We start from the raw sequence: 26,146 nt of genomic DNA, 5'->3' as shown, positions 1-26,146 counted from the left end.
GCTGTTATTTTATTTAACTTGATTGTCGACAGAGGGAGCCCAAGTGAGTATTACACACGGACAGCACAGCAAACCAGGCATTCTGATAGCGTCTAGTTTCCCTTCGTGAAAAGGACTTTTCCCACAACCTCATCTCATCCCCTTGTTTCCTATGCAGACAAGTATGAACTCTTTATATGAATAGGGGAAGAAGGTAAAGGGAGTTTAAGTCTCTGTTTATTTAAAAAATATTTTTAGGCTTAATACATTAGGCTTGATACATTTCCCATCTGGGTGCACACTAATCAGCTATATTTAGCCCCAACATTTGCAAAGGAATACAGTTTTAGTGAATATAATTGCTATTAGATAAAGTGCTTTGGTGCCACTATATGTAAAGGTAATGAACGTTCTGTAATCAAAAATAACACAATAAATTGTATATATGATATATATTTCTCTGCTCAGGTTTAGAACATGAGACACCTTGGCTATCAGTTTCACTATCCGCATGGACATCTAATGGGAACAGTAACCTGCTCTAAGCATGGCAAGTGTTTTAATGTTTAAAGATGTTCTGAACTTGAGCCATCTTGCTCATATGAGAATAAAGCTATAGTCCCAGTGGTGTATCTGTAATGGATGCAGACTGTGTGGTGAGCATGAGCCCATGGGTCCAGGAGGGCACCCATAAGATACCTATTTATGTTGCAGACCCCATATAAGTCCTACTGGCAGTCCAATCTTTCCATGATTTATTTAGAAATGTGACTCCATCACAGCATACAGTATATAAACTGCATTTGTCTACAGCAAAGACCATATTAACCTTGACAAACAGCTCTTGGTAGCTTGAACGTATTCAACTCCATATGGACTCTGTATGGATCCTGCTGACCAGTTTGGGACCTGCACCCACTGGAGAACTTAGCTATCAAATAAATATATATATATATATATATATATTTTTTTTTTTTTATTCTATAGATGTGGATGAACACTATATGACGCTTAACGCAATACCAGACTGCCCTTGATTGTCTCATAGGCACTCATTCCGAGTTGATCGCTCGCTAGCTACTTTTTGCCGCCGTGCAAACGCATAGTCGCCGCCCACGGGGGAGTGTATTTTCACTTTGCAAGTGTGCGATCGCATGTGCAGCCGAGCGGGACGAAAAAGTTTTTTTGCAGATTTAGAGTAGGTCTGAACTTACTCAGCCCTTGCGATCACTTCAGCCTGGCCAGTCCCGGAATTGATGTCAGATGTCCACCCTGCAAACGCCTGAACACGCCTTCGTTTTCACTCCCATTCCCAGAAAATGGTCAGATGACACCCATAAACGCCCTCTTTCTGTCAATCTCCTTGCGGTCACCCCTGCGAATGGATTTGTCGCTAGAAACATTGCCCAGCAACGATGCTGTTTGTACCCGTACGACACACGTGTGCATTGCGGTGCATGCGCAGTAGTAACCTGATCGCGGCGCTGCGAAAATCATCAGCATGCGATAAACTCGGAATTCTAGTTCCACCCTAGAACCAATAAGCTAGAAAAAAGAAAATGCGGCAAAGGCATACCTCCCAACTTTTGTTCTACTAAGGGAGGGACAGCAACACGTGCCTTAGGCGTGCCCCCGAATTTGGAGGCATGGCCTCACAGTAAGGGAGAGTGTCCTCACGACATGCGCACAATCGCAAACCACGCCTCCCATTTTTGTCACTATGGGGGCATAGACAGAGCTCAGGGAGTAGCTGGCCATGTCCCCTTTCTCACTTTGTCGATGTGCGCATGCGCCCAGCATCTATTCACGGCTGCTCTGATCAGAGCAGCAAGTGACAGAGGGGTTATCCCAATTGCCCCCCCACCTGTGGGACACTGTGACAAGGTGTGGGACAGCGGGACAGACTGTGAAAAACGGGACTGTCCCGCCAAAATTGAGACAGTTGGGAGATTTGGCAAAGGTAAGTAATCGATATTTTAGTCATATGTGTGATTTTTTTTCTCCTTTTTCTTAAACTGAATTAGGCCCTTATTAAGGTTTGTTAGCAACAGAGGTGGATTTACACCTCATGGGGTTAGGGCAAGACACTGACTTTGGACCCCCCTTCGTCAAACAATACATAACATTACCGCCCCCCCAACACACACACTGCAGGTAGATCAGAAGAAGTGATGACCCACCCACGGGACCGCGCAATAGTCCGTACACATTAGACTATATGCACGATATGTCGGTCCGATCCTTTGGATCGGACATATTGTCTAGTGTCCATTGAGCTTTAGAGAAAAGTCAATGGCTTGTGTGCTACAATTTTAGCAACAAAACTGCATTGGTCTATCCAATTAGCTCCAATGTTGCTGCATAACAAATCTGCGATAAGTAGCCTTTTTACATGATTGCTGGCGCAAAAATACATTGCACCGCAGCTTTTCACAGATAATATGTATTCTCGCAGGATAAGGGTGTCAAAGTCGAAAATATTATACCCACATGCATCACGTACAAACACCACACAGAGTGGCCTCCGTGCGTGTGCTTGTTCTGCCGCGGGTGCGCATGCCCGCACTTGCGTACATTGGCTCACAAAGCCCTGCGTATAAGCGCGTGGTATGAGTAAATACGGTAGCATACGCATTCGCATGGAAAAGCCACAAAGACATATCTGATATTTAATCCACTTAGTGCATAATTTACACATAGCCTACACACACCACACCAGCGGTTTTACTTTAGAAATGGAACAATAGAGATATAGCACTTCACAGGATATGAGGGGACAGAATTAGGTTAGGAAATAGTGTTTGGTATCCAGATGTACAGTATTTCAAGGGCTACATTCCGATCTCAGTTTGCAGATAATAGCATGCTCCTGCGCAATTAATACCTCACTGTAATTACTGTACTCCTGATATTCGGCGGGAACCCAGTGGAGGACATCTGCAAGTACACCTGGACCAGGCATCGCCCACCTATTTAAACCGACCTATGACCCCTCACATACTGCAAATAACCAACCCTTTGACCTATGAAAGAAGAGCTTACAGTTTCCTTTGTATTATGTTTTGGACAAATGTATAAAAGCCAGGCCTCCTGGCCGGTCCCAGTCTAATTCTCTGAAGGTCAACTTGCTAGACTGACTGAGGACTGGATCCGGTTGGCGCAGGCGAACAAACGTATGTACTCTTTGTTGTAGCTTTTCTCTTGTATTATTGTATTTCTGTGTATCCCCTTTTAAGTAAATATTTGTTGCTGCGTTGGACCACAACATAACATATACAATTGGTGTCGCATTTAATTCCCGTTAGAGGTTAAAGTGTGTTCACCCACACGTGTAGCTGCATTGTGCTCACAGCATGTCGGCGTGCCTACGCAACGTGTACACAATTGCTAGAGGTTTATCGCATACACTTAGCGGCCGCAGCGGCCCGAACCCTTGTGAAATAAGGTATTGCTTTTTCCAAACGGCTTCGAGTGCCGCCTTGATGATTTATGTAAGCCACTGTGGTGGCGATGTCCGACTGTACTTGAACAGGACGGTTCTGAATTAAATCAGGACGGTTCTGAATTAAATGCTGGGCCAGATTCAACGCATTGAAGACCGCCCACAATTCCAGAATGTTGATCAGAAGGAGAGATTCCTCCTTGGTCCACTGACCCTGAAGGGAGTGTTGCTCCAGCACCGCTCCCCAACCTCTTAGACTGGCGTCTGTCGTCAGCAGGACCCAGTCGGATATCCAGAAGGGACGGCCCTTGCACAATCGTTGGTCCTGGAGCCACCAGTGCAGCGACACTCCGAAGTCAATGAGATCATGTGAGACCTGATCTGGTGAGGCAGGCCGTCCCACTTGGCTAGAATCAGCCTCTGGAGGGGGCGAGAATGGAATTGAGCAAACTCCACCATGTCGAATGCTGATACCATGAGGCCCAGCACCTGCATCGCCGAATGTATCGACACTTGCGGACGAGAAAGGAAGCAACAAATCCTGTCGTGAGGCTTCAGGACTTTCTCCTGAGACAAGAACAACCGCTGGTTGTGAGTGTCCAATAGCGCTCCCATGTGCACCATGCTCTGATCAGGGACCAGGGAGGATTTCTTCCAGTTGATGAGCCACCCGTGGGCTTGTAGAAACCGGACAGTCATATCCAGATGACGTAGTAGAAGTTCTGGGGAATTTGGCAGGATTAACAAGTCATCCAGATACGGCAGTATCCTGACCCCTTGACGGCGGAGTACCACCATCAGCACCGCCATAACTTTGGTGAAGACTCGCGGAGCCGTAGTTAAACCAAAAGGTAACGCCTGGTAATGGAGGTTGCCAATCGCAAACCTCAGGTATTGCTGATGTGACACTGCTATAGGAATATGCAGGTAAGCATCCTGTATGTCCAGGGAGACCATGTAGTCCCCAGGTTCCAAGGCCAGAACTATAGAGCCAAGGGTTTCCATACGGTTCTTGGAAACTTTCACAAATCTGTTCAATGCCTTGAGGTTGAGAATGGGCCGGGAGGACCCATTCGGTTTTGGGACCAGAAAGAGCGGAGAATAGTACCCCCGGCCCCTCTGAGCAAGAGGCACCTGTACTACAACTCCTGTATCCAGGAGGGTCTGTACCACCGAAAGTAGAGTGTTTGCCTTTGTCTGGTCCAATGGGACATCTGTCCAGCAAGATCGATGAGGGGGTCGGTTTTTGAAGGCTATGGCGTAACCTCGAGTGACGACTTCCCGTAACCAGGCATCTGAAGTGGTCTTCAACCATTCCTGGGTATAACCTAGAAGCTGGCCCCCCACCCTAGGATACCCCAGGGGGTGGCCTCCCCATCATGCGGCAGGCTTATCGGTCTTGGGAGCTGGCTGACGGGCAGTCCAGGTTCTTTTGGGCTTCGGCTTACCAGGTTTGGAAGTGCGGGCTTGCTTGTTGTACGCCTGACTTTTTGCTTTACCTGAAGGACGAAAGTGGCTAAAGGAAGTACCTTTAGCCTTCGACACAGAAGGAGCGGTACTTGGCAGACAGGCAGTTTTGGCAGTAGCCAAGTCAGCCACTATCTTATTTAAGTCCTCCCCAAACAGAATATCTCCCTTAAAAGGGAGTACATCCAGGGTTTTTCTAGAGTCCAGATCCACAGACCAGGATCTCAGCCACAATATCCGGCGAGCCAGGACGGATGTAGTAGAGGCCTTGGCTGCCAGGATGCCGGCATCAGAATCCGACTCTTTAATATAGTGAGAAGCATGGTCAGAAGAGATTTCAGCTTCTAACTCTAGGGCCCATGCTTCAACAGCCTCTGCAGCCCATGTCACTGCAATTATTTGGCCTTTGTGCAGCACCCGTGAGGGTGTAAATCGCTTTCAGACAACCCTCCACACGTTTATCCGTAGGCTCTTTCAGAGACGTGACGGTAGTGACAGGTAGAGCTGAGGAAACCACCATCCTAGCCACATGTGAGTCCACTGGAGGAGGCGTTTCCAAATTTTTAGACAGCTCTGGCGCAAGGGGATAGCAAGCCAGCATCTTCTTTTGAGCACAAACTTCTTATCCGGGTTTCCCCAGGGTTCCTGACGTATATCCACTAGGTGGTCAGAGTGAGGCAAAACATGTTTAACCACCTTCTGACGCTTGAACCTATCTGGTTTCTTAGGAGGGTCGGATGGCTCGGGATCATCCGTAATCTGTAAAATTAATTTAATAGCCTCCAAAAGATCAGGAACATCCACATGTGAACTACCCTCCCCATCAGCAGTATCTGTGTCAGAATCTGTGGGGTCAGTGTTAGCGCCATCTTCATCAGACGAGGTGTCAGTGACAGCAGTGGATTGTGAGGAGATAAGAGCTCGCTTAGAGGACCCCTTGGTCTTAGGTGAGCGAGAGTCAGACTTTTTATTAGTCAAGGACTGGTTCAACTTCTTCAATTGAGCAGATAAATTATCCGCCCACGGCGGGTTAGCTGTGGGGACCATATACGGTTGCACCGGCATAGGAGGTCCCATAGGGGGTGTTAGTTTAGTAACTAGCGTATGTAGAAACGTGGAGAAAGTAGCCCATGGTGGGTCATTGTGTACCCCCATTGCCACAGTCCCACTGAGGGGCAAGGAGCCCCCAGAACCAGAGCCCACAGCTGCTGTAATCTCCTCATAGTGATCTGTGGTGTCAGCAACACCGGCAGTGTGTTCAGCCCCAGAACCGTTACCTTCAGAAGCAGACATGATATAACTTGCAGTATCAGGTAACACAGTACAATTGGCAGCAGCACAATACCTCTTACTCAAACCCCTGCGCAGTGTAGTCAGCACAAGCAGAGATACAAGAGAAATATGGTGACTAAAATCACAGAGAAAAATACATATTAGAGTATATCTTGTGAAAATCCTATATAATTATAAAGCCTGACGCACCAAGCCCCCTCAGGTTATAGAATATAGGGATAGCAAGTTGAGTGAGAGACACGAAATGGAAACCACTCAGCAAGCTAATGCACACACGTATAGTCACAGTTATAAACAATGCAGAGGTTATTACTAACAATAATACTGCACTGGACCAGCTTATATAACTATGTAGTCAATAGATATAACACTGCACAGTAAGAATTGGATGTATATCACAGGGTACTTGTACCAGAGAACCCTGACTAAATGCACTCTTTCTTAACTAACACTGTCTAATTGACATGTAGAATACTTAAATGTAAAGTCACAGCGCTGACAACCAGGCGGCTTTACATAGGAGGATTTGCCCAAGCAGTCCCAGGAACAGTGTAGCTGAGAGAAATGGCACCCAAACACTGACAAGGAGTGAGGGAGAGACAGATATGAGGCTCCAGGGCGGGAACATTTGCTGGAAATGGTGCCCTGGGACTGGGGGAGGGGCTCCAGGTCTAAGCCTTATACCCCTGCTGGCAAAACCACCGGGTACTGTGGGCTACTAGTAAAACGGTTTTAAGGGAAAACCTGACCTGCACCCATGCCCTGGTGATCTAGTGGGATTGCCTGTACTGCCACAGTGTCCACCGCCAGCGTGTGCGGCCCGCCTCCCACTGACCGCGCCGGATTGCGATAAAGTACGGGTCCCACGACCGGGGCCCATTCACCACCTCCCGAAGCGCGGCCACGCGATCCCGGAGAGCCTCCGTCGTGTGTGCCTGACTTTAAAAGAAAACCGGAGCCTCCTGCTGTAGTTACCCGGCAACCAGGGCTCGGGAATTTACAGGGAGAGATGGAGCTGCAGCAGTGAATGTTACTAGACATGTACACACTGCTACAGCCCTTGAAGTCTTCACTTTTCTTCTCACAAAGCTCTTCTTAGGGCTGCCCAGAGCAGACCCTCTGTTATGTGCCTGCTATCTGCGGCACCAACTACAAAACTGAGCTCCTGTGCAGGAAGGCGGGGTTATAGAGGAGGCGGCGCTGTGCATTCTGGGAACAGTCAAAGCTTTGAGCCTGTTGGTGCCTCCGATCATGATACTACACTACACCCCTATGTCTTTCCTTGTGGAGCCCAGTGTACCCTGCAGCAGAAAAACGAATTGACCATAGTCAAATGGACCTTCAGTCAGATGCCTGTATTTTAGGAATCTGGGGGAAATAAAGGTCATAGACGGTACAGACTGGAATACACCTTAGTGAATTTTCCCGGGTACAGCGTACAGCATGCTGTGGTTGTAATTAGAATTATAGAGTTTTATAAAACCCAATTCTGAGACTACGTCACGCCTTTGAAGACGTGTTGGATTCAAATTTCATAGTCACACTGGGCCTAGAGGTGTAATATCAGGTCAATGCGTAGAGTGGACAGAGCAACCCCTTCTTCCATCTCCCTTCTAAAACCCATTCAATATATATACTGTACATATATAGAAATAAATCTCCCCGACAGACATTAAACTGATATGAACATATACATAGGTGTGCGCAGGGGGGTGTACTGTCCCCTCTGCGCTGCACCCTGTCAGGACTGCCTTACTGACCGGACACCTGGGTTAATCAAGGGTGCCACTGCCACCGGCTTTCAAACTCCTGGCTCCACCTCCATGTAAAAAAACAGCGTGATGTGACGTGATTACATCATCCTGCTCGCACACCCACCACATGCCCACCTCTCTCCTTCTATGCTATGCCAACGCCAGCCACTGATGAGGACCAGCATGCAGCCAGCATTCCTCTTAGGAAGACAAATTCAATACTGGCAGACGTCCGGCAGCAGCAGTGACACATCACTCGTTTTTCCAGCAGCAGCAGTACTAGTCTGCGACTATCAGAGTCAGTGAGTGACTGACTTGTAAGTAAGCTGCTGCAGCTTGCAGGGGAAAGAGAGGGGGAGCCAGACCAGTCTGCGGAGGAGCAGTATAATTGCAGTGAGTGCCATCATGGGTGTGTGTTTGGTACACACCACAACATCTGACAATGTATCTGCTTTATTAGGATTGCTACAAAGGTGGATATTTTATATGCATTGACCATCAATAGATGGTGCTAGACACGCCCAAAAGGCGATGCTAGACACACCCCTCCAACGGTGCACCCCCAATAAAATGTGCTGCGCACGCCAGTGAACATATACTGCCCTGATCCTAGCCAAAAGGCAGAAAGGCGATAAACACTGGTTATCACTAAACTACCAGGCCAGTAGAAAACACTGAAACACAAGGTCAAAACAAGGATCCATTTAAAAGTGCATACAGGAAGGGGAGAATATACAAACTCCACACAGTTAGGGCCAAAGTGTGAGTGCTGCGAGGAAGTAATGTCAACCATCACGCCCTCCGTGCTGCCCCACATATTTAAACCTGTTTTTAATCTTAGAGGGAAGCAATAATAACTGGTAATACTAGACAGAGCTATTGTTGATAAAGAACTGCATCTATATAGATAAATCTATACATACATACATACATCTATAAATATACAACATATTATACACACATGTATATACATCCTGTCAAAGTCAAAAATATTACATAAAGAGAACATACAAACTACACACATTTAAGTCGCTATACTTGCAAATACGCGCAGCGAGCACAGCAAAATATGGTAACACACGCATTTACACGGACATGCCACAGAGATGGATTCGACACTTATTTCATACAGTACATAATTATAATAATATCAAGCGCCAGACATCATGATGATTTAAAATTATCTAAATTAATTAATTTAATGAATGTGTATTATTTGAACGAAACCAGATACACCTGTCATATTTACTATTAAAACAACCAGCTTAATATGTAGATTAATTTGATACTTGTTATTAAGTTGTAGGACATTGCAGCGGATAATTATGATTGAATGTATAAAAGCTAAAATCACAATTATTTGATCAATAGAAGTTCCAAACAGGAAACTCATGCCAGCCCCTTTGGACGTCCCCAAGGGCTGAGCATGTTCAGCACATACAAAGAGAATAGTAACTCATCATGAACCCCTCCCCCAGAAACTAGTCACACAGGAAGGTAGTTCCTGTTTCTTTTGGTCTCAGAGTTAGTTGCTTTTTGGTCTCAGAGGGAGATGGAGGTCTTGCATGATTTTACAGAGGAGAGAGAGAGAGAGTCATATGAAGGGACAAACTTATATGAGAAAGATATGGTAATTGTATCGCTGGAATTTAACTGTAGCTATATGTAACTGTGTTTTAACTATGTTCTAACTGTTTACTGTGTGAGTTGTATTCATGTAACTATAGGTATACTGTACTTTGTAATATATATAGAATCCATATCCTTTTAACAACAAATATATACATCAATGAGCTTTGGAACTCAGATAATGTGTGGGTGTATTGTTTTCTCTTATGGGATACAGTGTTTTGCGATGTACAGTGCACTTTTATCGTATAAGGTAGTAAGAGGTGCAGGCATTTACAATATATATTAGAGCGGGCATTTTAAATATTTGTGAGAAATCAATTTGGCATTCTTAGATGGGGGCTGGTCCGCGATATCACGGTCTTAATGATGCACTGTACATTACAAATGTGGCTGTAATTGACCGGCTCCAATGGACGCATTGAGAAGCTGATGAAAATAACAATCACGTTAATGTATTTTTGTGGTATTAGTAAGATGCTGATATGAAATTCAAGGGACAGTGCGTTTCTCATAATATTTAAGATGCTAAAATGTATTTTGATTGTTGCAAAACCAGGTTCAAATAAGTCACATTGTGTTTGATTCAGATTGGATTGTTCATCTGTTTAAGTAGGTTTAAAAGTTTATTTAAAAGTTTCTGCATAGCTTTGATATAGTTTTTATTTTTAACTCAGGCCTGATGAAGGGACATTCCCGAAACGCGTAGCAGCAGGAGAGTGGAGTATCCATTGAATTATCAACAGGTGTAAGGCTGACCAGACGATTGGGACGTGGACGAGGGAACCCGGTTCCGGAGCCAGTTACCCTAAGGTTACATCTGATACGCTCACTGATCACTTTCATCTGGTAATCCTCCACCTTTATTACCCCACATTTGGGTGAAAAATAAGTGTTTTTAGGAATTTTATCTGCATTTTATGTGCACCTTTTTTTATGTATGAATCTGACAATTGATTGTATTAAATTTTGTCCCATTTAAAATATACTACACTATATGCATTTATTTATTTTCTTTCATATGTGGAATGGATTCAAGAAGTGTATGCATATAGGTGATATTAAGGGAAGTATCAACTTTTAATATTACACACAAGGGTCAATCAGATCTGTTCACCCATTTCCGCATTTAGCGCACCCTATTGCACTTACTTTATCTGTTCACTGTCTCATATTGGTACAAGGGATTACCACTGGTGCAAAGGGGTTGCTGCTTGTTGCTATTGGCGCCATTCGTGTTCTCTATAATTTCTTTACACTAAAATAACTTCAGATGCTTGCATGGTGTGTGATTTCTTTGTGACAAAGGAAGCCGCGTGGTCTGTCCTCCATTTTGGACTAACCACATGGCCTGTCCACCATTTTGTGTAATCCTCATGAATGTGGAAGGGGGAGGCCATTTTGGGAAGGTCATTTTTCTAGATGGATGATTTTTTTAGTCTGCTCAGAATAATCATCTTTCCTTGGTCACATGAAACACGATTTATGAGTTACCACTGCATTTATTTAACCCATGCCATAGTCAATTACAAATAGTTTCAATGGGGCCTAGTGAAAGTTAATAGTGAGATGAATACTTGATGTAAGAATTACACACAGATATAAACAAAGTTTTTTTTTTCTTTTACCTCTAGGATTCAGTTAACTCTGCTTGCTATAAGATAGTTATTGAAATGCAAATTAACCTGTGTAACTGCTTTTTCCTACCAGTGAAAAACCACCTTTACAGGCAGCCAAAAGCACATAGCATTGATATGCAAATTAGAAGCATTGAATGGGTAAATGAGTCCCATAGGAGACCAGTGAATGGTACATATATATCATATTATAATTATGTGTGTGTTTATATCAATGTATGTTCTGCAAGATGGCTACCCAATATGAGTCATATCATTTAAATTATTGATTATTGCTAGAGTCATTATAAATCTGTGTGAAACCGGAGATATTTGTTGCTATATAGGTAAATTTATAGGTAAATCTGAAATAACAGTATTTTAAGGAAGTAAGCGTAAAAGCACAAACACAGTCTGGCCTAGTTGTAAAGGTTTATACGGAACAAGTGTGCGTTTTGTTTAGTGGGCAATAGGTTTATTGCTCACATTTATAGAAGCTGCGTGATTTATTTTATTGCAGACGCAGGGTTTTGTACACGTGTCTCGGGCAAAGTAAAGGACTGCGCACGCAGCGTAAGAGACACGCACGGTAGCGTGTTTGCGCAAAGTGCGTAAGAATGTGGACGCTGAGTACAAATTATACAATAGTGTCATTTAGTTCAAAGGTGGGATAGTAGACATTTAATACAATAGCACATAACTATCAGATTTCAAAAGCAGGTTACTCTAAATTTAGTTTAAAAACTGTATTGCCTCTGGGGTAAAGCTGCCAACTTGAATGAATCCAAATTTTCTGTACAGAAAAATAAAGTGTATTTGAGTGAGCGAATGCAGGAGTGAGTGGATACTGAACCCAAGAACTGAAGTGGTCTAGGAGGTCTAAGCTAGGTGATCTAGGTTGACACACTGGGTTAGTAGAGGCCTGGTGGCGTAGGGTTCGCAACCTTGCGTTATTAACTAGGTGGTCTTAGTGGACTGAGTGGTATCCCATACAACTCTTAGTGGTCTGAAGTGGTCTAGGCTAGGTGGTCTACAGCAATCGTAGGGCATATAGATAACTAGTTTCTATAGGCTGTGCTATTGCATCACATGTCTGGTTGTTCTGCACAGCGCAACATGATGTTATTGTGTCATATGCGCTGTGGAAGAGCATACGCAGACGTGATTGTGTAGACAAAGGGGTTTTTCTTTGATAACTTCGGGAAATCTCCCTGGTGGGCTTCACTGGAAAGGGTGAAAGATAGTTATCTAATTTCTCTGTTTTTCACCCTACAAACAATTCCAGTTGAAAGATACCGAAAAGGAAATTTTCACTGCCTCTCTCAGGAAAATATTCCAAACAGAACTTCCACCGAAAGAAATTACGGTGTAAGGTCTGATGGGAGCCCTAAGTTGGGTACATTGCGATCCGCTACCAACAGTGTATCGTTGTACTGGCCAGCGTGGGCGAGAGCGAGTGGAAGGCGCTCGGGTATACTTCCACCGTCTACTTATATTGAGTATTTTGGTGTTTGTGGGAATTTTTTTAAAGTTATTAGAAAAGACCCACAAATATGGGAGCCAGTTGCTCAAGTAAGAGACGTTTAGACAGGGTTCAGGCAGAATTGTGGCCAAAAGGCTCAGCAAGGTTTATCATGTGTGAAAAATATGGTTCACACACAGAACTTTTATGCAATGAGTGGGTATGTATGACTAACAATAATAGGGAACCATTCCCTAAGTTGAGAAGCTTTGAACCAGAGGTATAGCAGAACTTAAGGATAAGAATATGTCTGATAAAATCCCAAAAACAAAGGGTCAGACATACAAATTGTTTAAACCTGTGGCAGCAAGAGGGGTTGGTGAGTTTGATCCTAAGGTATTGCAGGTGGTATGTTTAACCAAAGTCATATAAGACAAGAATGGAAATACAGTATAAGAACTGTTTGAACTTGTAGCAACAATAAATAAGTAGGAAGAAAAAAAAAAAAAAGAATGCATGTACACCGCCTTATGTAGATGTGGAAGCAGTTACGGCCTGCATACAAACTATAGAAAATAATAAAAATATGAAAAATATGACTGTAACCTATATATGTACTAATGAATGTTGAAGTTTTATTTAGGAGGAGAAGGTGACCTGATCGTTTTCAGCCATTTCTCATGCACCCAGAGGAGTATCCAACCGGTAAAAGAAGAGCAGTAGCCTGTGGGGGAAGTGGCTGAGACCAGTGGAACAGGTAAGTATGGTATCATTCGTGTACATATATAGTAAAAATAAATAAATAAAACTACAAAAAAATAATAATCAAGCAAGCAACGTCAGAAATGGAGAAAAAAACCTGTCCGCACATTAGTATTTGCCAGTGGGAAAGTGGACAGAGACAAGGTAACCCCAGGGTATTTCTTTCAGTTACCATATAAGAGGTATGCATTCCTAGTAATGTCCCTGGTAAAGATGAGCTTGGAAATGTTTGTTGAACCATGTACAGACCCTTAATACGGGATGAGAAGGATTGAATGAAATACTTCGCATGACCTAGAAGCTTGTTAGACTTTTTTTTTTTTGTCTCTTGCAGAAATAGAAAACTCTCCATCTGGATAAGACCACTGGTAAACACTAATTCGGCAAATGGGAGATGGCTGTCTCTGTGCAAATGGACGGGCTCAGTAAGGCATTGAGTGTCAGGGTGCAGACTCCTTTGCAAAATTGGAAAGGTCACAGTAGCTAATCTTAGATAGTGTGCTATTAAACATCACAAGAATAGTGTTAGGCGCAGAGAACAACAGGTGCAGAGGTTGAGGACGGTAAGTATACTGGCACATAAAGGAAAGACCCATCAGTCCAAACCCCAGATCCTTAATGGTCAATAATATGTTACATTTGTAGGAAGGAAGGGCATTTTGCCCGAGATTGTAGGAGTAGTAGGACACATAGTTAATATAGAACCCCTAGACAGAAAACACAAGCCACATTATTAAACACATAAACGGGACCAAGGGACATATAGTAAGGAATCATAAGCCATATAGAAAACACAGATTCGGTTAATGGGAAGAACAGAATAACACTAATACTAATGTTACATTTCGCTGTTCTAGATGCATGTCCATCACAGGTAGAGAAAAATTAACTCACAGATACCGGGTTCCCTATGAACTTAGGATGGACAGGACACTGGATTGATGGCTGGGATAGTCCCAGTAGAGATAAGACACACATAATTTTTTTTTTTAAGGAGTAGACCAAGTAGAGAATCACTTCCCCGTAGTGCCCAATCCAGTTGTCAAATTTTTATAAAATCTTCTCCACCTCTACAAACTCATCTGTCACCAACCTCTATTCTGTTTCTCTACAGTTTCCTCTTCATCTTTTGCGTTCATGCAGGGTGGTACAATACATGGACCCAAGTACAGTTCAAACTCCACATGCCTAGGTCCTTCAGAGTTCTGCCAAAACCCAGCATATCTCAACAGCACGATGACACCAGTATTACTGCAGTGTGCCTTGTCATGCACAAAGGGTGAATGGGAATACTGGTGAAGGGAAATTTTGTATAGACACTGATATGTCTGTTGCTGAATGGCAAACCTGACATTTTCTTTTTCATTTTCTTCTTCCTTCTCTCCTCTAGAGATGTTTCTTTTTTCTTTTTCAGTTATGCTCATGGTACTCTACATTGCAAACACACGATAGTTAAATTAAGATACAAAAATGTGTGTTCCCTGCAGGAAGAGGCAGTCTGGAGGACAAAAGGGTATGGCCAGGAGTCCTCAGGACTGTGGGCAGGTGGACAGGACACGGTACGCCAGTAGCCCCCAGAACATACTTTCCAAGTCTAACTGAGGTGGCACACGGTCTGACTCATCTAGGCAAAGAGGGTAGGTACAGGCTGATTAGAGCCTACTGGTGTGTGCCAGGATTCTATTCTCATGCAGGTAAGAGAGCAATGACCTGTCTTACTTGCTTGAGGAAGAATATTGGTAAAGCAATACCAACAGAGCCATCCCATACCCCTCCTGCAGACGGATCTTTTCAGGAAATACAAATCGACTTCGTACAGTCAACACCCTTTAGGAATTATTGTTATGTATTGGTGTGCACTGATGTTTTCGCAAACTGGGTAGAGGCATTTCCTGCCGCCACGGATGCTGCTGTGTTTACCGCAAAGAAAAATTGTGCAGAAATTTGTGTGTAGATAATGGTACCCCTAAAGGTTTACAAAGCTTGAAATTGTACTATTGTGATCATAGATACTGCCACTAGTATTATGTAGCTTCGGAACCACTCCCAGATCTTTACTCAACGAATCATGCTCTTCGAAAAAAAATAAGATTTTACTTACCGATAAATCTATTTCTCGTAGTCCGTAGTGGATGCTGGGGACTCCGTCAGGACCATGGGGATTAGCGGCTCCGCAGGAGACAGGGCACAAAAATAAAGCTTTAGGATCAGGTGGTGTGCACTGGCTCCTCCCCCTATGACCCTCCTCCAAGCCTCAGTTAGGATACTGTGCCCGGACGAGCGTACACAATAAGGAAGGATTTTGAATCCCGGGTAAGACTCAAACCAGCCACACCAATCACACCGTACAACTTGTGATCTGAACCCAGTTAACAGTATGACAAACGTAGGAGCCTCTGAACAGACGGCTCACAACAATAACAACCCGATTTTTTTGTAACAATAACTATGTACAAGTATTGCAGACAATCCGCACTTGGGATGGGCGCCCAGCATCCACTATGGACTACGAGAAATAGATTTATCGGTAAGTAAAATCTTATTTTCTCTGACGTCCTAGTGGATGCTGGGGACTCCGTCAGGACCATGGGGATTATACCAAAGCTCCCAAACGGGCGGGAGAGTGCGGATGACTCTGCAGCACCGAATGAGAGAACTCCAGGTCCTCTTTAGCCAGGGTATCAAATTTGTAGAATTTTACAAACGTGTTCTCCCCCGACCACGTAGCTGCTCGGCAGAGTTGTAATGCCGAGACCCCTCGGGCAGCCGCCCAGGATGAGCCCACCTTCCTTGTGGAATGGGCCTTGACAGATTTAGGCTGTGGCAGGCCTGCCACAGAATGTGCAAGTTGAATTGTGCTACAAATCCAACGAGCAATCGTCTGCTTAGAAGCAGGAGCACCCAGCTTGTTGGGTGCATACAGTATAAACAGCGAGTCAGATTTTCTGACCCCAGCCGTCCTTGAAATATATATTTTCAATGCCCTGACAACGTCCAGCAACTTGGAATCCTCCAAATCGCTAGTAGCCGCAGGCACCACAATAGGCTGGTTCAGGTGAAACGCTGACACCACCTTAGGCAGAAAATGAGGACGCGTCCGCAGTTCTGCCCTGTCCGAATGGAAAATCAGATATGGGCTTTTATACGATAAAGCCGCCAATTCTGACACTCTCCTGGCTGAAGCCAGGGCCAGTAGCATGGTTACTTTCCATGTAAGATATTTCAAATCCACCGATTTGAGTGGCTCAAACCAATGGGATTTGAGAAAATCCAAAACTACATTAAGGTCCCACGGAGCCACTGGGGGCACAACCGGGGGCTGTATATGTAGTACTCCTTTAACAAAAGTCTGAAGCCAATTCTTTCTGGAAGAAAATCGACAGGGCCGAAATTTGAACCTTAATGGACCCCAATTTGAGGCCCATAGACAATCCTGTTTGCAGGAAATGTAGGAATCGACCCAATTGAAATTCCTCCGTGGGGGCCTTCCTGGCCTCACACCATGCAACATATTTTCTCCAAATGCGGTGATAATGTTGTGCAGTCACCTCCTTCCTGGCTTTTACCAGTGTAGGAATGACCTCTTCCGGAATGCCTTTTTCCCTTAGAATTCGGCGTTCAACCGCCATGCCGTCAAACGCAGCCACGGTAAGTCTTGGAATAGACACGGTCCCTGCTGAAGCAGGTCCCGTCTTAGAGGTAGAGGCCACGGATCTTCCGTGAGCATCTCCTGAAGTTCCGGGTACCAAGTTCTTCTTGGCCAATCCGGAGCCACGAGTATCGTTCTTACTCCCCTTTGCCGTATAATTCTCAGTACTTTTGGTATGAGAGGCAGAGGAGGAAACACATACACTGACTGGAACACCCACGGTGTTACCAGAGCGTCCACAGCTATTGCCTGAGGGTCTCTTGACCTGGCGCAATACCTGTCCAGTTTTTTGTTGAGGCGAGACGCCATCATGTCCACCTTTGGTTTTTCCCAACGGTTCACAATCATGTGGAAAACTTCTGGATGAAGTCCCCACTCTCCCGGGTGTAGATCGTGTCTGCTGAGGAAGTCTGCTTCCCAGTTGTCCACTCCCGGAATGAACACTGCTGACAGTGCTATCACATGATCTTCCGCCCAGCGAAGAATCCTTGCAGCTTCTGCCATTGCTCTCCTGCTTCTTGTGCCGCCCTGTCTGTTTACGTGGGCGACTGCCGTGATGTTGTCCGACTGGATCAACACCGGCTGACCCTGAAGCAGGGGTTTTGCCAGGCTTAGAGCATTGTAAATCGCTCTTAGCTCCAGTATATTTATGTGAAGAGACATCTCCAGGCTTGACCATACTCCCTGGAAGTTTCTTCCCTGTGTGACCGCTCCCCAGCCTCTCAGACTGGCATCCGTGGTCACCAGGACCCAGTCCTGTATGCCGAATCTGCGGCCCTCTAACAGATGAGCACTCTGCAACCACCACAGAAGAGACACCCTTGTCCGTGGCGATAAGGTTATCCGCTGATGCATCTGCAGATGCGATCCGGACCATTTGTCCAGCAGATCCCACTGAAAAGTTCTTGCGTGGAATCTGCCGAATGGAATCGCTTCGTAAGAAGCCACCATCTTTCCCAGGACTCTTGTGCATTGATGCACAGACACTTTCCCTGGTTTTAGGAGGTTCCTGACAAGTTCGGATAACTCCCTGGCTTTCTCCTCTGGAAGAAACACCTTTTTCTGAACCGTGTCCAGAATCATTCCCAGGAACAGCAGACGTGTCGTCGGGGTCAATTGAGATTTTGTAAAATTCAGAATCCACCCGTGCTGTTGCAGCACTACTTGGGTTAGTGCTACTACGTTCCCCAGCTGTTCCCTGGACCTTGCCCTTATCAGGAGATCGTCCAAGTAAGGGATAATTAATACGCCTTTTCTTCGCAGAAGAAACATCATTTCGGCCATTACCTTGGTAAAGACCCGAGGTGCCGTGGACAATCCAAACGGCAGAGTCTGAAACTGATAATGACAGTTTTGCACCACGAACCTGAGGTACCCTTGATGTGAAGGGCAAATTGGGACATGCAGGTAAGCATCCTTGATGTCCAGGGACACCATAAAGTCCCCTTCTTCCAGATTCGCTATCACTGCTCTGAGTGACTCCATCTTGAACTTGAATTTTTGTATGTACAGGTTCAAAGATTTCAGATTTAGAATAGGTCTTACCGAGCCGTCCGGCTTCGGTACCACAAATAGTGTGGAATAATACCCCTTTCCCTGTTGTAGGAGGGGTACCTTGACTATCACCTGCTGAGAATACAGCTTGTGAATGGCTTCCAATACCGTCGCCCTGTCTGAGGGAGACGTTGGCAGAGCAGACTTTAGGAACCGGCGAGGGGGAGACTTCTCGAATTCCAACCTGTAACCCTGAGATACTATCTGCAGGATCCAGGGGTCCACCTGTGAGTGAGCCCACTGTGCGCTGAAATTCTTGAGTCGACCCCCCACCGCCCCTGAGTCCGCTTGTAAAGCCCCAACGTCATGCTGAGGGCTTTGCAGAAGCCGGGGGGGGCTTCTGCTCCTGGGAAGAAGCTGCTTGGTGCACTCTCTTACCCTTTCCTTTGCCTCGGGGCAAATATGACTGTCCTTTCGCCCGCTTGTTCCTATAGGAACGAAAGGACTGCGGCTGAAAAGACGGTGTCTTTTTCTGTTGGGAGGGGACCGGCTGTTGCCGTGGCCACCAAATCCGATAGACCGACCCCAAATAATTCCTCCCCCTTATACGGCAATACTTCCATATGCCGTTTGGAATCCGCATCACCTGACCATTGTCGCGTCCATAAACTTCTTCTGGCAGATATGGACATCGCACTTACTCTCGATGCCAGAGTGCAAATATCCCTCTGAGCATCTCGCATATAAAGAAAAGCATCCTTTAATTGCTCTAAAGTCAATAAAATACTGTCCCTATCTAGGGTATCAATATTTTCAGTCAGGGAATCCGACCAAACCACCCCAGCACTGCACATCCATGCAGAGGCAATGGCTGGTCGCAGTATAACACCAGTATGAGTGTATATACTTTTCAGGGTAGTTTCCAGCCTCCTATCCGCTGGATCCTTGAGGGCGGCCGTTTCAGGAGACGGTAACGCCACTTGTTTTGATAAGCGTGTGAGCGCCTTATCCACCCTAGGGGGTGTTTCCCAGCGCGCCCTAACCTCTGGCGGGAAAGGATATAATGCCAATAACTTCTTTGAAATTAGCAGTTTTCTATCGGGGTTAACCCACGCTTCATCACACACTTCATTCAATTCGTCTGATTCAGGAAAAACTACAGGTAGTTTTTTCAGACCCCACATAATACCCCTTTTTGTGGTACATGCAGTATCAGAGATATGCAAAGCCTCCTTCATTGCCGTGATCATATAACGTGTGGCCCTACTGGAAAATACGTTTGTTTCTTCACCGTCGACACTAGATTCGGTGTCCGTGTCTGGGTCTGTGTCGACCGACTGAGGTAAAGGGCGTTTTACAGCCCCTGACGGTGTCTGAGACGCCTGTACAGGTACTAACTGGTTTGCCGGCCGTCTCATGTCGTCAACTGATTTTTGTAATGTGCTGACATTATCACGTAATTCCATAAACAAAGCCATCCATTCCGGTGTCGACTCCCTAGGGGGTGACATCACCATTACCGGCAATTGCTCCGCCTCCACGCCAACATCGTCCTCATACATGTCGACACACATGTACCGACACACAGCAGACACACAGGGAATGCTCTTATCGAAGACAGGACCCCACTAGCCCTTTGGGGAGACAGAGGGAGAGTTTGCCAGCACACACCCAAGCGCTATAAATATATAGGAACAACCCTATAGAAGTGTTGTCTCCCTTATAGCAGCTTAATATATATCAAAAAACGCCAAAAAAGTGCCCCCCCCCTCTCTGTTTTACCCTGTTTCTGTAGTGCAGTGCAGGGGAGAGTCCTGGGAGCCTTCCTCGCAGCGGAGCTGAGCAGGAAAATGGCGCTGTGTGCTGAGGAGATAGGCCCCGCCCCCTATTTCGGCGGGCTCTTCTCCGGAGTTTGTGAGACCTGGCAGGGGTTAAATACATCCATATAGCCCCAGGGGGGCTATATGTGATGTATTTTTTAGCCAGAACAAGGTATTCTCATTGCTGCCCAGGGCGCCCCCTGCAGCGCCCTGCACCCTCCGTGACCGTTGGTGTGAAGTGTGTGACAACAATGGCGCACAGCTGCAGTGCTGTGCGCTACCTCATGAAGACTGAAAAGTCTTCTGCCGCCGGTTTCTGGACCTCTTCACTTTTCGGCATCTGCAAGGGGGTCGGCGGCGCGGCTCCGGGACCGGACTCCATGGCTGGGCCTGTGTTCGATCCCTCTGGAGCTAATGGTGTCCAGTAGCCTAAGAAGCCAATCCATCCTGCACGCAGGTGAGTTCACTTCTTCTCCCCTAAGTCCCTCGTTGCAGTGAGCCTGTTGCCAGCAGGACTCACTGTAAAATAAAAAACCTAAAAACTTTTTCTAAGCAGCTCTTTAGGAGAGCCACCTAGATTGCACCCTGCTCGGACGGGCACAAAAACCTAACTGAGGCTTGGAGGAGGGTCATAGGGGGAGGAGCCAGTGCACACCACCTGATCCTAAAGCTTTATTTTTGTGCCCTGTCTCCTGCGGAGCCGCTAATCCCCATGGTCCTGACGGAGTCCCCAGCATCCACTAGGACGTCAGAGAAAAAAAAATTTGGTATTTGTGGGGGGTTTTTTTGGTTGTTTTTGGAAGACAACCTCATGTCATGATTGATCCGCACAATGATCAGAAATACACCAATGAGGTGACAGTACAGTACCTTGTTGAGATGAGCCAGCATTTGAGAACTTGACAAAAGAACTTGAAACTGTTGATTGCTGGTATGCCAAATGCTAACTGTATTGATTATGAACCAAGAGACTGTGTGATTGCTCTTGCACTCAGGTTGCCTAATAGACAGGTGGGAAGGACCATACCAATATTTGTTGACAGCACTAAAGGTCGCCGAAAGAAAGACTTGGGTCCACTCGTCCCACTGCAAGAAGGTCGCTGATCCGGAGAGAACGCGTGACAAAGTAGTTTATTGCTTACATTCATCGAGTTTGTGAACTGTGTGTTTGAAGTGAACTGTGTGTTCCAAGTGAACTGTGTGTTCAAAGAGCAAGGTGGCGAGCAAAGTGAACTGTGTGTTCCAAGTGAACTGTGTTTTCAAAGAGCAAGGCAAAGAGATCGCAAAAGTATCACCAGAGACTCTGTTCCGTGAAGACTGAGAGGCGGCACTGTTGGATACTACCTGAGCGTACTAATGGACTGCAGAAAGACCAGTCATTGTAATTGATTTGTTATGAACAAGAGTTGTTTTGTTCTATTTCTCTTTTTCCCGCTGACAAACATTTTCTTTCAGGATATTCTATTTTTGCGAGATTTTTTTATGAGGAGTCGAGTGTGGGATTGGAACTGGTTCTGTAGGAAGGAGTGATCTCCTTATAGGATCCCAGGATTAGCCGATCAGTTTGTTAAAATCAGAGAAAAATCAAAGGTCTAGTAGTTATGGAGTTCAGAGGTAATCAGGAACAGTCAGACAATGGCTATTCACACATTGCAGATAAAGAGCTCATTAATATATGTGGAAGAAAGGTTTATGAGTGGCTTTCCCAGAACTCCGAAGGTTTATGTTATTTAGGAAGGACACTACTTATAACCCTTGTTCAATGATTAAACAGACCTAGCATACATTCCAGAAATGGAAACACAGAAAATGATAGGAATATGTAGATCATGAAAATTTTATATGTCACTGTCACGATTTGTTTGTGTCTTCTTCACCTACCCAGCAGAACCTCAATTGAATCCAAACATCAGTGTACAAAGATGTAGGTACATGTATGTGTGAATTGTTCGTTGCAAATCAGACATTATAGGCCAAAGCACTGTCCCAGCATACTCTATAGGTTGAATGTTGTCCCACACCCAACCAGTGGTCCTGTGACCGCCGAGTGCATATAGAGGATGTCTCGTCCTCCTCCCTGTCTTCCCCAAATATAGTCAAGTGTCTGATTTGCGAAATGCATACATACTTGTGTCTAGGTCACCGATTATGGTAGGAAATATTTTTCTTATGTTAATAATTGATGGCAGTTATTGTTTACTGCCAAAGAGTGGACTGTCAAAGTCAAAAATATTACATAAAGAGAACATACAAACTACACACATTTAAGTCGCTATACTTGCAAATACGCGCAGCGAGCACAGCAAAATATGGTAACACACGCATTTACACGGACATGCCACAGAGATGGATTCAACACTTATTTCATACAGTACATAATTATAATAATATCAAGCGCCAGACATCATGATGATTTAAAATTATCTAAATGAATTAATGTAATGAATGTGTATTATTTGAACGAAACCAGATACACCTGTCATATTTACTATTAAAACAACCACCTTAATGTGTAGATTAATTTGATTTTGTTATTAAGTATTAAGACATTGCAGCGGATAATTATGATTGAATGTATAAAAGCTAAAATCACAATTATTTGAACAATAGAAGTTCCAAACAGGAAACTCAGGCCAGCTCCTTTGGACGTCCCCAAGGGCTGAGCATGTTCAGCACATACAAAGAGAATAGTGACTCATCATGAACCCCTCCCCCAGAAACTAGTCACACAGGAAGGTAGTTCCTGTTTCTTTTGGTCTCAGAGTTAGTTGCTTTTTGGTCTCAGAGGGAGATGGAGGTCTTGCATGATTTTACAGAGGAGAGAGAGAGAGAGTCATATGGAGGGACAAACTCATATGAGAAAGATATGGTAATTGTATCGCTGGCATTTAACTGTAACTATATGTAACTGTGTTTTAACTATGTTCTAACTGTTTACTGTGTGAGTTGTATTCATGTAACTATAGGTATACTGTACTTTGTAATATATATAGAATCCATATCCTTTTAACAACAAATATATACATCAATGAGCTTTGGAACTCAGATAATGTGTGGGTGTATTGTTTTCTCTTATGGGATACAGTGTTTTGCGATGTACAGTGCACTTTTATCGTATAAGGTAGTAAGAGGTGCAGGCATTTACAATATATATTAGAGTGGGCATTTTAAATATTTGTGAGAAATCAATTTGCCATTCTTAATCCCTACAATATATCCGGATGCCAGCTTGTTTAACGCAGCCCCCCAGCACCGGCGCGAATGGCGCCATTGGCCAGTGTTCATCAAACATTTATTATCTTGTCCAGATCTGGGCAGGAAACCAGATCCCTGATGTTGACCAGATATGGGCAGGAACCTACTTAACATACCTCTAACCAAACAGATATATTTTTCCATAGACGTCAGATATAAATGTCTCAAGTGTATGTGCCGCCGAAGCACGCACACCCAGCCTGAGGTAGGGCTAGATTAGTGTTATAATGTTTCTACAGAGCTTAGCTCGGCCCCCACCCGCATGGCGCCTAAATTTAAAAAGGCTTTTGTGTAAAGGCGCGCAACGCTGTTTTAATGTGGGGTCGGCTAACAGCCACGTGTGCCACCCAGAGAGGCTGTTATGTGCTGGAATCAGCCGCTCCCTGTACCGGAGGTGGAGCCCCTGGGGGCGCATAGTGCGGGAGCGAATTATACCTGAATTATACCTTGCGCTCGTATGGGAGGCGGGAGGGCCTGGTGCGCGGCGTCAGTATCCTGACAGCTCCTTTACGAGCTGTCCCTGTTTGCTATGGTAGCGCCGTTCGGCTGTAATACATGCTGTGGATCTTACTAAGTGCTGTGCTGCCACAGTTCTCTGGGGGCAGCCGCTTGTAGCTATGAGGAGGAGAAACAGTAAATTTTCTCCTCTCTCATGCTTACATGTTTCTAGAGCGCACACCCTGTGTAAATCTCTGGACCAACGGGGATATGAACCCTTGTCCTTGGGCATACTAGTATCAGGGCCGATTCTACACCTTGTGGGACCCAGTGTGAAAGTTTCCACTGCCCCCCACGGCAAAACAGAGGCATGGCTTCATAGAGGAGGGTCGTGGTCACAGATATGCCCCCAGTAGCTGTGCCCCCAGATTTGCCCCAAGTAGTTGTGCCCCCCAGTAGATTTGCCCCCTGTAGCTGGCTATGCCCCCAGTAGTTGTGCCCCCAGTAGCTGTTCCCGTGTAGCAGTGCCCCCTGTAGTTGTTCCCCTAGTAGTTGTGCCCCCCTGTAGATTTGCCCCAGTAGTTGTGCCCCCAGCGTCTGTGCCCCCCAGTAGCTGTTTCCCCTGTAGCAGTGCCCCCTGTAGTTCCCCTAGTAGTTGTACCCCCTGTAGCTGTGCCCCTGTAGTGCCCCCTGTTGATTTTCCCCCAGTATGTGCCCCTTGTAGCAGTGCCCCGTTGCCTCCAGTAGTTGTGCCCCCTCCCTGTAGATGTGCCCCCTGTAGCCGCTTTGAAACCCTAAAAGAAAAATCACAATACTTACCAGCCTCGCTCCTGCTTCCGGACCGATACTTCTGCTGTCTCTTGTGCCCCCAGTAGCTGTTCCCCTGTAGTTGTGCCCCATATAGTAGTGCCTCCTGTAGATTTGCCCCAGCAGCTGTGCCCCCCAGTTAACTTGCCCTCAGTAGCTGTTTCCCCTAGTATTTGTGCCCCTTGTAGCAGTTCCTTAGTAGCTGTGCCCCCAGTTGATTTGCCCCCAGTAGCTGTTTCCCCTGTAGTTGTTCCCCTAGTAGTTGTACCCCCTGTAGCTGTGCCCCTGTAGTAGTGCCCCCAGTATGTGCCCCTTGTAGCAGTGCCTCCAGTAGTTGTGCCCCCTGTAGATGTGCCCCCTGTAGCCGCTTTGAAACCCTAAAAGAAAAATCACAATACTTACCAGCCTCGCTCCTGCTTCCGGACCGATACTTCTGCTGTCTCTTGTGCCCCCAGTAGCTGTTCCCCTGTAGTTGTTCCCCTAGTAGTTATGCCCCTGTAGTAGTGCCCCATATAGTAGGGCCCCCTGTAGATTTGCCCCAGTAGTTGTGCCCCCAGCAGCTGTGCCCCCCAGTTAACTTGCCCCCAGTAGCTGTTTCCCCTGTAGCAGTGCCCCCTGTAGTTGTTCCCCTAGTATTTGTGCCCCTTGTAGCAGTGCCCCAGTAGCTGTGCCCCCAGTTGATTTGCCCCCAGTAGCTGTTTCCCCTGTAGCAGTGCCCCTGTAGTTGTTCCCTCTGTAGCTGTGCCCCTGTAGTAGTGCCCCCAGTAGCTGTGCCCCCAGTTGATTTGCCACCAGTATGTGCTACTTGTAGCAGTGCCTCCAGTAGTTGTGCCCCCTGTAGCCGCTTTGAAACCCTAAAAGAAAAATCACAATACTTGCCAGCCTCGCTCCTGCTTCCGGACCGATACTTCTGCTGTCTCTTGTGCCCCCAGTAGCTGTTCCCCTGTAGCAGTGCCCCCTGTAGTTGTTCCCCTAGTAGTTGTGCCCCTGTAGTAGTGCCCCCTGTAGCTGTGCCCCCCTGTAGATTTGCCCCAGTAGTTGTGCCCCCAGCAGCTGTGCCCCCCAGTTAACTTGACCCCAGTAGCTGTTTCCCCTGTAGCAGTGCCCCCTGTAGTTGTTCCCCTAGTATTTGTGCCCCTTGTAGCAGTGCCCCTGTAGTAGTACCCCAGTAGCTGTGCCCCCCTGTAGATTTGCCCCCAGTAGCTGTTTCCCCTGTAGTTGTTCCCCCTGTAGCTGTGCCCCTGTAGTAGTGCCCCCAGTTGATTTGCCCCCAGTATGT

General features: G+C 45.8%; 1 long non-coding RNA gene across 1 annotated transcript; it reads left to right on the top strand.

Annotated features, from left to right (window-relative positions):
- The first annotated feature begins 34 nt into the window (after positions 1–34).
- LOC134947647 (uncharacterized) lies at positions 35–10,510 on the top strand. The gene is made up of 3 exons (XR_010182679.1): positions 35–161; positions 448–529; positions 10,242–10,510. It is a non-coding gene; the product is annotated as an uncharacterized LOC134947647 (long non-coding RNA).
- The last annotated feature ends 15,636 nt before the right edge of the window (positions 10,511–26,146 follow it).

This window comes from Pseudophryne corroboree, chromosome 8 (genome assembly GCF_028390025.1).
Source record: "Pseudophryne corroboree isolate aPseCor3 chromosome 8, aPseCor3.hap2, whole genome shotgun sequence".
NCBI classification, from domain to species: domain Eukaryota; kingdom Metazoa; phylum Chordata; class Amphibia; order Anura; family Myobatrachidae; genus Pseudophryne; species Pseudophryne corroboree.
Note: the sequence above shows the minus strand (reverse complement) of the source record. Positions and strands in the feature narration are given on the sequence as shown.